This window comes from Myotis nattereri (genome assembly GCF_964212035.1).
Source record: "Myotis nattereri genome assembly, chromosome: 5".
NCBI classification, from domain to species: Eukaryota; Metazoa; Chordata; class Mammalia; order Chiroptera; family Vespertilionidae; genus Myotis; species Myotis nattereri.
In genome coordinates, this window is record NC_138080.1 from 110,270,298 (window position 1) to 110,282,590 (window position 12,293).

The 12,293-nt window shown below is 53.3% G+C and overlaps 1 protein-coding gene across 6 annotated transcripts in view; it reads right to left on the bottom strand.

The window, feature by feature from the left end:
* SUN1 (Sad1 and UNC84 domain containing 1) overlaps positions 1-12,293 on the bottom strand; it is a 41,676-nt gene that overhangs the window by 29,120 nt on the left and 263 nt on the right. The window lies entirely within an intron of this gene.

Here is a 12,293-nt window from a genome sequence, read left to right on the forward strand (position 1 = left end):
CATTATGCTCCCAGATTTCAAACTATATAAAAAAGCTACAGTAATTAAAACAGTATGGCATCGGCATAAAAACGGGCGCATAGAGGAATGGAATAGAGAGCCCAGGAGTAAACCCTCGCACACATGGTCAGTGACTGGACGACACAGGAGGGAACGCGCGGTGGGGAAAGAACAGTCTCTCCGTCAACTTGCTGGGAAGCCTGGGCAGCCTCGTGCCGACAGTGAGGCTGGACTGCTGTCTGACTCTGAACACACACACCTGAATGTAAGACCTGAAACAATGAAAGAAAACCTACTGGTGGCAATAAGCTGCTTGCACAGGTCTCGGGTATAACTCCAAAAGCAAGAGCAAGCAGGTGGGACCACATCAAACGAAAACGGTTCTATTAGCAAAATGGAAAGGTAACCAACCAAATGGGAGAAACCATTAACAAGTCATATCTGATAAGGGGTAAGTATCCAAAATATATAAAGAACTCTTACAACTCAGCAGCAAAACCACCAACAGTCCAAATGAAACATGGGCAGAGGGCCTGAACAGACATTTTCCCAAAGAAGATGTAGAGGTGGCCGACCGGCACGTGAACAGGTGCTCACATCACTGGTCCCCAGGGACGGGGAGACCGGAACTGCAGTGAGATGCCACCTCTCACCTGTAGAAAGGCTGTCATCAACGAGCCAAGAGCCACGTGTTGGCGAGGAGGGAGGAAAGGGAACCCTCCTGCACTGCTCGTGGGGATGTAAATTTGTGCAGCCACTGTGAAAGCAACGTGGAGATTCCTCAAATAATTACAACTAGAGCTGCCACAGGCTCTAGCAATTCTGGTTTTTTATCCAAAGAAAATGAAACCACTAACTCACAGAGACTATGTACTCCATGTTCCCTGCAGCAGCATTTACAACAGCCAAGACATGGACGCGCCAAGTGTCCATCAACAAATGAGTGAACGAAGCAGCTGAGGTGCATGTACACAGTGGAGTATTATTCAGCCATAAAAAGAACGCAATCCACAGCACGATGGACTCCTCGGGCATTCTGCTAAGTGCAGTCAGAGAGACACATTCCATAGGATCTCTCGTACAGGAAATTAATTTTTTTAATTTTTAAATAAATGAACAAACAAAAATATTAGAGAACAGAATGGTGGTTGTCAGAGATGGGAAGTGGGGAAAATGGGTGAACTGTTTGGAGTTTTTATTAGTTTAAATAAATTGAATTTTTAAAATGAAATTAAATAAAATGACTGATTTGTATAAGCTAAGACAAATGTACTTCACACCACTTTCTGTGAAACAATCTAAATATTCTTTAAAAAATGAAGTACCCATAGAAATAAAGGCCAGTGTTTATACATAAAAATTTTACTACGCCTATTAATTTCACCAAATACTACAAAACTCCTGCATTTTAACCAACATCCCAACATCGCTTGGTTCCTCCCGGGACCCAGCCCCCAGCCCACACACGCAATAAGCACGACGCACTCTTCCCTGCGTCAGTAATACACCTTAACCCTCTGACCCTGTGAGACGTTACTGCACCAGGAGCTGCTCCGTACCTGGTCAGCGGCCCCACCCTTCCGTGTGGCTCAGAACAGGTCCCAGGAGGCTCAGCCACCAGGAGCCGGTGGATGGGCTCCTCCCACTCAGTCAGGCCGGCCTGGCGGGAACTGAGCCACACCCAGCAGCAGGGCACTGATGGCTCCGCGGGGAGGATGTGCACTTGTGACTCACCAGGCAACCAGGGCCTGCTGCCCGGCACCAGGACTGACGCCCCACTGCTGCTCGTCCTCTGGAGGAGAGCCGACTCCTTATTTCAGTCCCTTTTAGTTACTCACTAACAAAACCCAAGCTCCCTAACTTCATTGCCAAAGTGATCTTTCACGTAAATATTTAAAAATATTTTTTTAAAAATATATTTTATTGATTTTTTACAGAGAGGAAGGGAGAGGGATAGACAGCTAGAAACATCAATGAGAGAGAAACATCGATCAGCTGCCTCCTGCACACTCCCCACTGGGGATGTGCCCGCAACCAAGGTACATGCCCTTGACCGGAGTCGAACCTGGGACCCTTGAGTCCGCAGGCCGATGCTCTATCCACTGAGCCACACCGGTTCGGGCTAAAAATATTTTACAGTACCTGCATTGTGACCACCAGTAACCCCAGGCTACCTAATTCCGACCCGCTCTCTACAGCTGGCAGCGCCAAGCGCTCCGTGGCTGAAAGTTCCTGGGACTGGTTCACAGAGTCACTGGCGCCAACCAGTGATGGTGTTTAGTTTACAGACCAGGACTGTGATGTGGAGGCACCAGAGCACCGGCTCCGAGGGACAGAGCCCTGCCACCGGGCTCACATGCCAGCCCTGGCACAGGGCACCACAGGTCTGGCCTTGGCTCAGTCACTGGGCCTGGTGAGGAGGACACACACAGGAACGTGAACCTACAGCCTTTATTTTAAAAAGTTACATTAACACATCTCACATTTTCATCCACCTAAAAGAGACAGATTGGGTCGTTTCTCATGCATAACAAACGATGTTTTCAGAAGCTCTCAGAGGTGAGGAACATGCTATACCCACGTTTGAATGAGCAGACGAAGCTGGGCCGCACCCCTCCCCAGGTCGCTGTAGGCCTCAGGCCACGGCTTAAAAAGAAATGTAGCTCCTTGTCTCTGAAACAAAGGAGGGCCACGACTGGCCGTGATGGGACTGCAGCAGTAACAGGCTAAAAAATCCCACAGCTGACAGCGGGACACAGCTGAGTGACAGACACAGGGGTACATTTTTGGTAAAATAGCTACACGTGTGATCAAATCCCAAAGGTAAGCCCGCTGGAGGAACAGCAGCCGAAGTGTGGGGATCCAGGCAGAGCAGGTGGAGGAGGCCCGGGCACCTAAGCACAGGGCTTCCTGCTCCCTTGCAGGTGGCACTCTTGGCCCACATTTCCTGGGGTGTGAGCATCCCACCCCAGGCCCGAATGACGGAGAGACCACTGATGCCCATGGCCAGCCTCAGCAGCCACCAGGGCACGGGGTGCTGGTCAGAAGGCCTTGCTTCTCCCTGCTCAGGCCAGTTTGCTCCGTAAGCACATGAGTTGAGTTCCATGTTATGTTCTCAGGGACAAGCATCTAGCATAAGGCAGGTCCGTGGCCGGCGCAGTGCTGCCTGGGCCCTGGTCTGCACAGCCCAGGACCAAGTGAAACGCATGGAAGGTGTGCCTGACACAGGGCCCGACACAGGACTAACGCTCCCTTTGACGTCAGCTTTAACGCTGTGGAATAAAGTCATAGAGCCTATGCTTTTAATTTTTAAAAAGAAGGTCGTTTTCTTCCGAGTTAGCAATCCCTGAGAGGGAAGGCACTCACCCCTGGCGGAAACAAAAGACAAAGTCCGCCCGCGGGGCCGTGGGGACGCAGGCCGGGTCGGCTCACTGGAGCCAGCACCAGCTTCTCCGAAGCCTGTCTGAGCTGAAAGCTTATCTACTGAAAACTCAATAGACATGCTGAGCATTTCAAAATGCGGCTTCCAGTCTCGTTTACATCACTGCTAATTAAAGCCCACATGTGACCCGAGAGCCTTCCTATTTGTACCCGGGCCGAAGGCGCGGCCTCCACCCGCCTCAGCCTGAGACTCGAGGGAGGTCTGATTGCCTTCAACTTCTGAAGAGTATTGAGACAGCCAGGGGAAAATGGACGGAACACGTGTTTAATGGCATCAGAAAATCCTGTAAAGAATTTGAAGTTAACATTTTGCAAATTGATGTGACAAAGAGGGGCCCTGTCCAGGCTTCACTGTCTTTGTTTTTCCATCCCTTCTGGGCCACTCCCTTTGTTCCCCTAAAGTGTTGTCCCTGGTCCAACCTGGTCACAGGCAGTCCCAGGGAGTGGCCTGGGCTGCAGGAGGGAGGCTGTGAGCTACCAAATGCCTGACCCACTGGGAACGGGGCTGGGGCTTGCATCAGGCCTCCCCGGGGCCCAGAGCCCCGCAGGACTCCCCCAGGCTGCCCAGCCCAGCAGGCAGCATGCAGGGGACCAGGGAGCTTCTCCTGCCCCTGTACAGAGTACTTTTTAGGGTGGACAGCTTTCGGTTTTGAGCTGCCAGACCTAACAGGATGCTCACACCCCAGGAAATGTGGGCCAAGAGTGCCACCTGCAAGGGAGCAGGAAGCCCCGTGCTTAGGTGCCCGGGCCTCCTCCACCTGCTCTGCTAGGGAGGACAGGCAGGCCGTCAGCTCAGGCCAATGCACATGTCCTGCTTGGGCTGCAGAGTTAAGGTGCTTCTTAAATTACCTGGGGCTCCTCCCTCAGCACCCTCCACCTGCTCCAGCGGCTCTGTAACATTCACACCAGGTGGGAGAGAGGAAACAGCGGCACTGTCGGGCTCTGAAGCTCTGAGGTGAGGCTAGCCGCTAGCCCAGCCGTGGGCAAACTACGGCCCGCAGGCCGGATCCGGCCAGTTTGAAATGAATAAAACTATTGAAAAAAAAGACCGTACCCTTTTATGTAATGATGTTTACTTTGAATTTATATTAGTTCACACAAACACTCCATCCATGCTTTTGTTCCGGCCTCCGGTCCAGTTTAAGAACCCATTGTGGCCCTCTAGTCAAAAAGTTTGCCCACCCCTGAGCTAGCCCCACCCTTTCCCGGGGCGCTCAGTCTGGAGGGAAGGGGTGCGGGTGGCAGAGCCCCTCACCACTGCCAGCTCCAGCCACGACTGGTGCATGAGCATGCAGGAAGCAGTCGGGCTTGCTGGGAAGGCACTGTAACGGGGTCTGTGAGCTGGTTGAGTCGTGATGAAGCAGCTGCAACTACAGGGAGCCCAGCTGAAACAGGGTAGCTGACGTGGCAGTCCCATTAGAAACCTCCTCACCCCGTGGAAATGGCATGCCACCCCTGACCCCATCAGAGCTGTGCACCGAGAGCAGCAATCCAAGGAGACAGTGACAGGCAGGACCTCCACCCAGCTCAGCACGGCTCCAGATGCGCTGTCTGCCACGGTGCCCTGGGGAGCTGACCCACAGGGCTCCTCCCGCAAAACACAGGCCCTCAGGGACCCTCTGCTGCTGGGCTGTCCCCTCAGGACCTTCCAGAGAAAAGGGGGCGGGGGGAGACAACACACACACACACACACACACACTTGCCCCGGCTCCACCCTCACTAATCCTTAATCACCTGCGTTGGTTTCAAAGGGCAGCTGTGCCAATTTAGGTCTTTCATTATTGTAAAGACTCACCTTTAAAACTAAAATTCCAAGGTGCGTGCCCCTTTAAAAATCAGTACTAAACCTTAACATAATTACTCTGCTCAGGATCTTAATTCTGTAAAACCAAATAATGTGAAGACTAATAAAAACATTCGTTATTTCTGCTTATAGACTTAAAAAATCGCAAACTGGGTCAGACACGATTATTTCCAAGACCATGTTCCAGGTAACGACTTCTACAACATCATAAACAGGAACTGGCATCTCATTCTATTTTCATTTTAAAGAAGCAAAACAATGTTTATTAAAAAACAACTATGATTTATACTGAGTCACTTTAAAAATGAACTGATTGTTTAAAACAGCCAATCAGAAATGAACGACTCTGCCTGAAAACATGTGAAAGGGCTTTGCAGGATGCCCTGATGCCATCTGAACACCCGAGTATTTAAACACCCAGAAAAATCCGACACTGAGTTTAATGATAAATGACAGAGAATGGGACTTCTCCTTTTCACTTATCCCTTCTGTACCGTTTGCATTGTTTTCAGAGTTAAGTACTGGTTGTATAAAAGCAGTTAACCCAATAAACATTCCTTTCAGAAAGAAAAAAAATGCGTGCTCAGGATGAAGCCGAGTAGGGCAGCCAGACTCGCTGGGCGTGGCTCCGCTGTGGCCCTCAAGAGCCGGAGGGGAGGCCCCCGAACCCCACCCAGGGCTGCTCCTGGGCACACACCCGGTACCTCCCTAACCCTCCTGAGCGGCTGCGGTGCCATCAGTTAATACACCTAGCCTGCTGGGCACTGCCCTGCACAGGGCGAAATGCTGTTACAAACATAACAAGTAGATTTAAAAATAAAGCAATAGAATAAAAAATAGAACTCAGCTATTTTCAGCAACTCTGTACTGAAAGACAGTTTCTTGCCAAGATGTGATGTTTCTTTCCTTTTTTTGGAAATGATGAAACAGCAGGAAGGGGTGGCGGCTAGATACGCTTGTTCACATAACAACAGGACTCTGCGTTCCAGGAGCGCGAATGCCTCCCTGGAGACCTCACCGTCCGCCTCCCAGGACGTGCCCAGACCTTCTCCAAAGAGCTCCTCTAACAGCAATGCTCCCCGTGTTCCAGCAAAAGCCCAAAGGCCAAGGGTGTGTTCTGTGCGGGCCTCTCAGCACACGGAGCACGGACAAGTCTGCAGCCTCAGGCCCAGCACGCAGGAGCCGTCGGACAGCCAGTGCCCTGGCCGGGTTAGGAGGGCTGCCCGCCCGGCGATTCCTAACGGAAAGAGCGTGCCCACTGCAAGTACCCTCAGCGGCACTGACGCCTGGGTGACCACACCCCACAGGTCCTAACGCTGGGAGTGGCAGACTCAGGGGCTCCGGGCCACCAGGCGAGGCGACCAGTGGGAGGCTTGTCTTTTCCTCATGGTCGTACAGTGTGCTAACCGTACTCCTATCACATAGGCCAGGGGCCCCCCTGCCCCCACATCTGTTACTGAGCTGGCTGACTCTCATGTCCGGCTTGAAAAGGCCTTCCCTGGGCCAGGAACACACGGGCAGTCGGTCACGGGCTCTTACTCTCACTGATGTGATCTACATTTCCAGCCAAGTGTAACTCACCAACCCCATCTGAGCTCCCTGTGCAAACAGTGAGGCAGGCACCTCTTACCCCCTGGAGAGCATTTCTGCCTGCCTCCTGCCTCGGAATCATCCACCTGTCCAATCACTGGCCGGCCTGCCCCACCTCCTCCCAGGGTATCACCCTGGCCCCCCACCCCCCCCCCCACCACCTCTTGCTGGCGCTAGACCCTGAGATCTCGAGGGCAAGAACTACACCAACCTGCAGCACTTAGCAGGCTCCCTGCTCCGCCCTTAATCTGCAAATACCCTTGAGATCTCCCCACTCTGCTCCTGTCCGACCACACCCAGGAAACCCCGCCCCAGTGCTGAATGCACGGGGAAGAGCAGGACCCGCCTCCTCAGTCCTCCCAGGGCATCCAAAGCACCTCCCTCCTCATCCATCAGAACAGCGGTGTCAGCCCCGCTGCATTCCCAAGTCCAGTGGGAATGAGGACGAGGAACAGCAGGCACAGGACTGCACGCGCACATCAACGCAAACAGCCATCCGCACGGCTTCCCCTCGCCCTGTGGTGCCTGTCCTCTAACGCCAAGGAGCAGGCTGAAAGCGAGTGCCTTCCAGGACTAACAAGGCTTGCAGCCTAAGTAGCAAGTGAAGCAATCATTAAATTGATCTTTTTCATAGTCTAGACCAGTGATGGCGAACCTATTGAGCCTGGCGTGTCAGCATTTTGAAAAACCCTAACTTAACTCTGGTGCCGTGTCACATTTAGAAATGTTTTGATATTTGCAACCAGAGTAAAACAAAGATTTATATTTTGATATTTATTTGATATATTTAAATGCCATTTAACAAAGAAAAATCAACCAAAAAAAATGAGTCCGCGTGTCACCTCTGACACGTGTGTCATGGGTTCGCCATCACTGGTCTAGATATAGCTGACATCTCCCAATAATGTAATTAAGATGCAACCAAGCAAATGGAATGACTAAGACCAAAGCAAGCAGCCAAGCTCAGCGCTGTTTTCAGGCCTGACCCCTGGGAGCGCCTCTGACCCCACTGCCAAACACTGATCTGCACACGATCACGTCCACATGACTTAAGTCCGGGACCTGCAGGGTCGTTGGCACAAACGTCAAAAAGCATCTGTCACGGGGTTCTCACCTCCTAAGCTAAAACTCAGAGTGAGCGGCCTTCACTGAGTGTCCCTATGCGACTCAGTAAAAAGCCAAACACCAGCTACCCAGCTCGCTCCTCAGAGTTCAGGCTGCCAGCCACGCAGACACTACTCAAGGAGAGCCACTCCCAGCGTCTGATTAGAATAAAGAGAGTATGTAAGTATTCATCCTTTGAAAATCCGACGTTTATTTTAGCCCAATGGGAGTGAACGGGTTCCAACACAGACCCAGCGGGTCTAGTCTAGCCTCGTCTCCTCTATCTGAAAATCAAGTCCGGTAAGCAGTCAAAATAGCAACGAGTTCCAAATTCAGGAAGCGAGGGAAAGAGGAAAAGGAGAGTGTTTCCAATCAACTAAATAAGACTGCGGCCCCACAGGTGGCAGGAGCACAGCTGCCCCCAGACACTCAAGTCCAGTCGGGCATCACTGTGCTCGGCCATGCCCGCTTGTTCCCACCTGCACCAGGAACCCAGTTCCGAGCACTCAGCCCAAATCAGCAGCGACTGACAACAGGTGCTGCGTCCCCTGGACTCTCTCTCCCTCACCTGAGAGGCGTAGGTAGGGCAGGCATTTCCTGCGGGCAAATTCAAACCAGCTGTGTGTGCAGAACCTGGGGACCATTTGACCATCATAAGTTCAGGATGAGGAGACAATAGCTATGAGCAGACACCCTATCAAACACCAGCATCCTTTGAAATGAGATCACAAAGGAATTTCCATTTAAAAATGGTGCACTGAACACAGATGTTAGCTTCCACTCTCCTCCAGACTTTTAAAAGGCATATATACAGTGGGGCCTTCACTTACGAGGGTCCCGACTAACGAGTTTTTGAGATACCAGCTGTCTCTCGGCCGATTTTTTGCATTGAGTTGATAGAGTAATTTGAGTTAACGAGCTCGGTCTCCGAACGAATTAAACTCCTAAGTCAAGGCCCCACTGTATACCCCAAAGAACAAAACCAAAGGGAGAAAAGACAACAGTGAGAAACCTGGAAGCTATAAAACACAGGGTGAATGAAACCTGACTCAAAGGCTTACAATGAGGAACACTGAGAAATCATCCAATTTCATCACGGGCCCCCTCGTCCCCCCAAAGACAAAACCATGGCACCCACATACACTTGCAAGTGAGGGTGCAGGACAGAACCAAATACAGCAGGAACTGAACGCTGAAAGTCTGGGTAAGAAGCAGTTAGGCAAAACCACCTGATCATCTCAACTGGCAAGAAAGCACTTGTCGAAACCTGAGAAAAGGCATTTACTAAAACCCACAGCTAACCTCACACTCCAGGGGGAAGACCAAAGAGCTTTCCTCTGGGATCATCAGGAACAGACAAGGATGCCTGCTGTCACCACTGCTACTCAGCACTCCTGGGACCCTAGCCAGAGCATTCGGCAAGGAGAGAAAATAAAAGGCGTCCAAAGGAAGAAGTAAAGCTCCCTCCACTCACAGGTGCCATAACCTGATATATGGGAAATCCTAGGGAACTCACAAAAAAACTACTATAACTAATGAACAAATTGTAAAAGTGACAGCATACAAGGTCAACAACACAAACATTAGCTGCATTTCTATACACTAACAATAAACTGAAAATAAAATTAAGAAAACAATTCCTCTTATAACAGCATCAGAAAAAAATAACAAACTTAGGAATAAATTTAACCAAGGAAGTGCAAGACTGGTGCGCTGAACACTAAAACACTGTAAAGGTTCTAGCCAGGTTGGCTCAGTGGATAGAGCGTCCGCCTGTGGACTGAAGGGTCCCGGGTTCAATTCCAGTCAAGGGCACATGCCCAGGTTGCGGGCTCGATACCCAGTGATGTTTCTATCTCTCTCTTCCTCTCCATTCCTCTCTGAAATAAATAAAAATATATTTAAAACAAACAAACACTGTGAGAGGAAGAAGACATCAGTCACTGGGGAGACAGCCCCGGGCATGGCCGTCAGCCTGGTGACACTTCCCTGTGCTACCACGAGTCAGTGCAACTATCAAAACCCCAATGGCGTTTCCTGCAGATACGGCAAAGCTAATCCTTAAGTTTTTATGAAACCGATGGATCCAAATAGCCACAAACAACCTTGAAAAAGAGTTGGAAGACTCACACTTTGAACTTAAAAAACAGTACGTTATTGGCGAAAGGATAAACATATAAACTAACAGACTGAGATCCAGAAATAAACCCATACATTTATGGCCACTGATTTCCTACAAGAGGCCAAGACCACTCAAAATAGCCTCCTCAACGGCGGAGCCGGGACAACTGGACGTCCACAGGCAACAGGATGGAGGCGGGCGCCTCACCCCCCGCAGGGTTCACTCAGAACAGGCCCGACCTCATCGCAAGAGCTAAACCACTGAAAACCTCACACACGCACACAGGGCAAAGCTGTGTTAGCTTTGGTTTCACCACGGCTACTTATTATCACACCAAAAGCACGAGCAATAAAAGGAAAAACAGATAAAGCGGACATCCTCGAGAATGAAACCTTTCGTGCATCAAAGGACACTACCAAGAGAGCGAGGAGGCACCCAGAGAAGGGAGGACAGTGTGTGGGAAAGGGCTCGGACCCCAGCGCCCCCACGGACTCTCCACTCCACAGAGAGACGGACACCCTGTAAGACGCGAACTCAGGGACAACTCTCCAGGGCAGCCAACAGGAAGCACAGAGAGAGACACAACCACAGCCACTGAGATCCCGCCTCACGCCCACTGGGACGGCCATGATGTAAAACAACAATCCACAGCCCGGCCGCGTGGCTCCGTGGCTGGGCCTGGACCCACCCACCTGTGAACCAGGAGGTCAGCTGTCGATTTCCGGTCAGGGCAGTAGGGGGCGTGCAGGAGGCGGCCAATCAATGGTTCTCTCTCATCATTGATGTTTCTCTCTCCCCCTCTCCCTGAAGTCAACAAAAATACTGTTTAAAAACAAAAACAGAAACAAAACGTATTTTTAAAAAACCAAAACGATAATAAAGTGCTGGTGAGGATGTGCGGACACTGGGACCCCTGCACGGTTGGTGGGGTGCAAGGTGGTTGGTGGGGTGCCAGGCGGGTGGCCGTGTGGAGAACAGGGTGGAGGTCCCCTGATGTCACAGTTACCCCTGGGCCCACAGTGCAGCTCACGCCCAGGAATGCGCCTGAAGAACGGCACACAGGTGCCCACGCGGAGATGTGCACACGGGGCACCGCCGCACTGGCCTCCGGCAACGGTGGAAACAACGTGAATGTCCACTCACGAAGACAAGTGAGCTGCGGGGTAGTCACACAATGGAGTGTCACTCGGCCATAGAGAAACGGGGTGCAGGGAACCGGCCGTGGACGGAGGGTGGGAGGTGCAGGGAACCGGCCGTGGATGGAGGGTGAGGGTGTAGGAGCAGGAGCAGGGGCGGGAGCAGGAGCGGGAGCGGGTGCAGGAGCGGGGGCGCGGGTGGGTGCGGGTGCGGGGGCAGGTGCAGGAGCAGGAGCGGGAGCGGGTGCAGGAGCGGGTGCGGGTGCGGGTGCGGGTGCAGGGGCAGGTGCGGGTGCAGGAGCAGGTACAGGAGCAGGAGCGGGAGCGGGTGCGGGTGCGGGTGCAGGGGCAGGTACAGGAGCAGGAGCGGGAGCGGGTGCAGGAACGGGGGCGCGGGCGGGTGCGGGTGCAGGATCAGGTACAGGAGCAGGAGCGGGGGCGCGGGCGGGTGCAGGATCAGGTACAGGAGCGGGGGCGCGGGCGGGTGCAGGGGCAGGTGCGGGTGCGGGTGCAGGATCAGGTACAGGAGCAGGAGCGGGGGCAGGTGCGGGTGCAGGTGCGGGAGCGGGGGCGCGGGCGGGAGCGGGTGCAGGGGCGAGGGCAGGAGCAGGAGCAGGAGCAGGAGCGGGGGCAGGCCGCCTTTCTGAGAAGGACACAACCTGGCACCCACTTCCACCGCCCAGGCGTGGGCGGCGGGGTCAGGCCCGCACACGCGCCGCGGGACCCGGACCGACGCCCGCGGGGAGCGCGGCGCTCCCGCTGCTGCCCAACGAGAAGGTGCCGCTGAAGGTTCGGGGAAAGCACCCAAAGGCGCTGGAAGACGGGGTCCCGACGAGGCAGAAGACAGATTACCGCTGACAGACAGACCCCGGCGGGACAGGGGCGGGGCGGGCGGCCGCGGCCTGACAGCGCGCTAACCGGGGAGCGCCGCCCGGAGGACACGGGCTCCACCGCTCCGGGCGGCCCCGCAGCACCGAGGGCTGAGGGCGGGCGGGCGGGTGGGGACGGAGGACGGAGAACGGAGGGACCGGACGAAGGGAGGCGGGGCGGAGGCGGGGCCGGGCGGAGGGCCCGCAGGCCGCGAATGCCTCTGGCG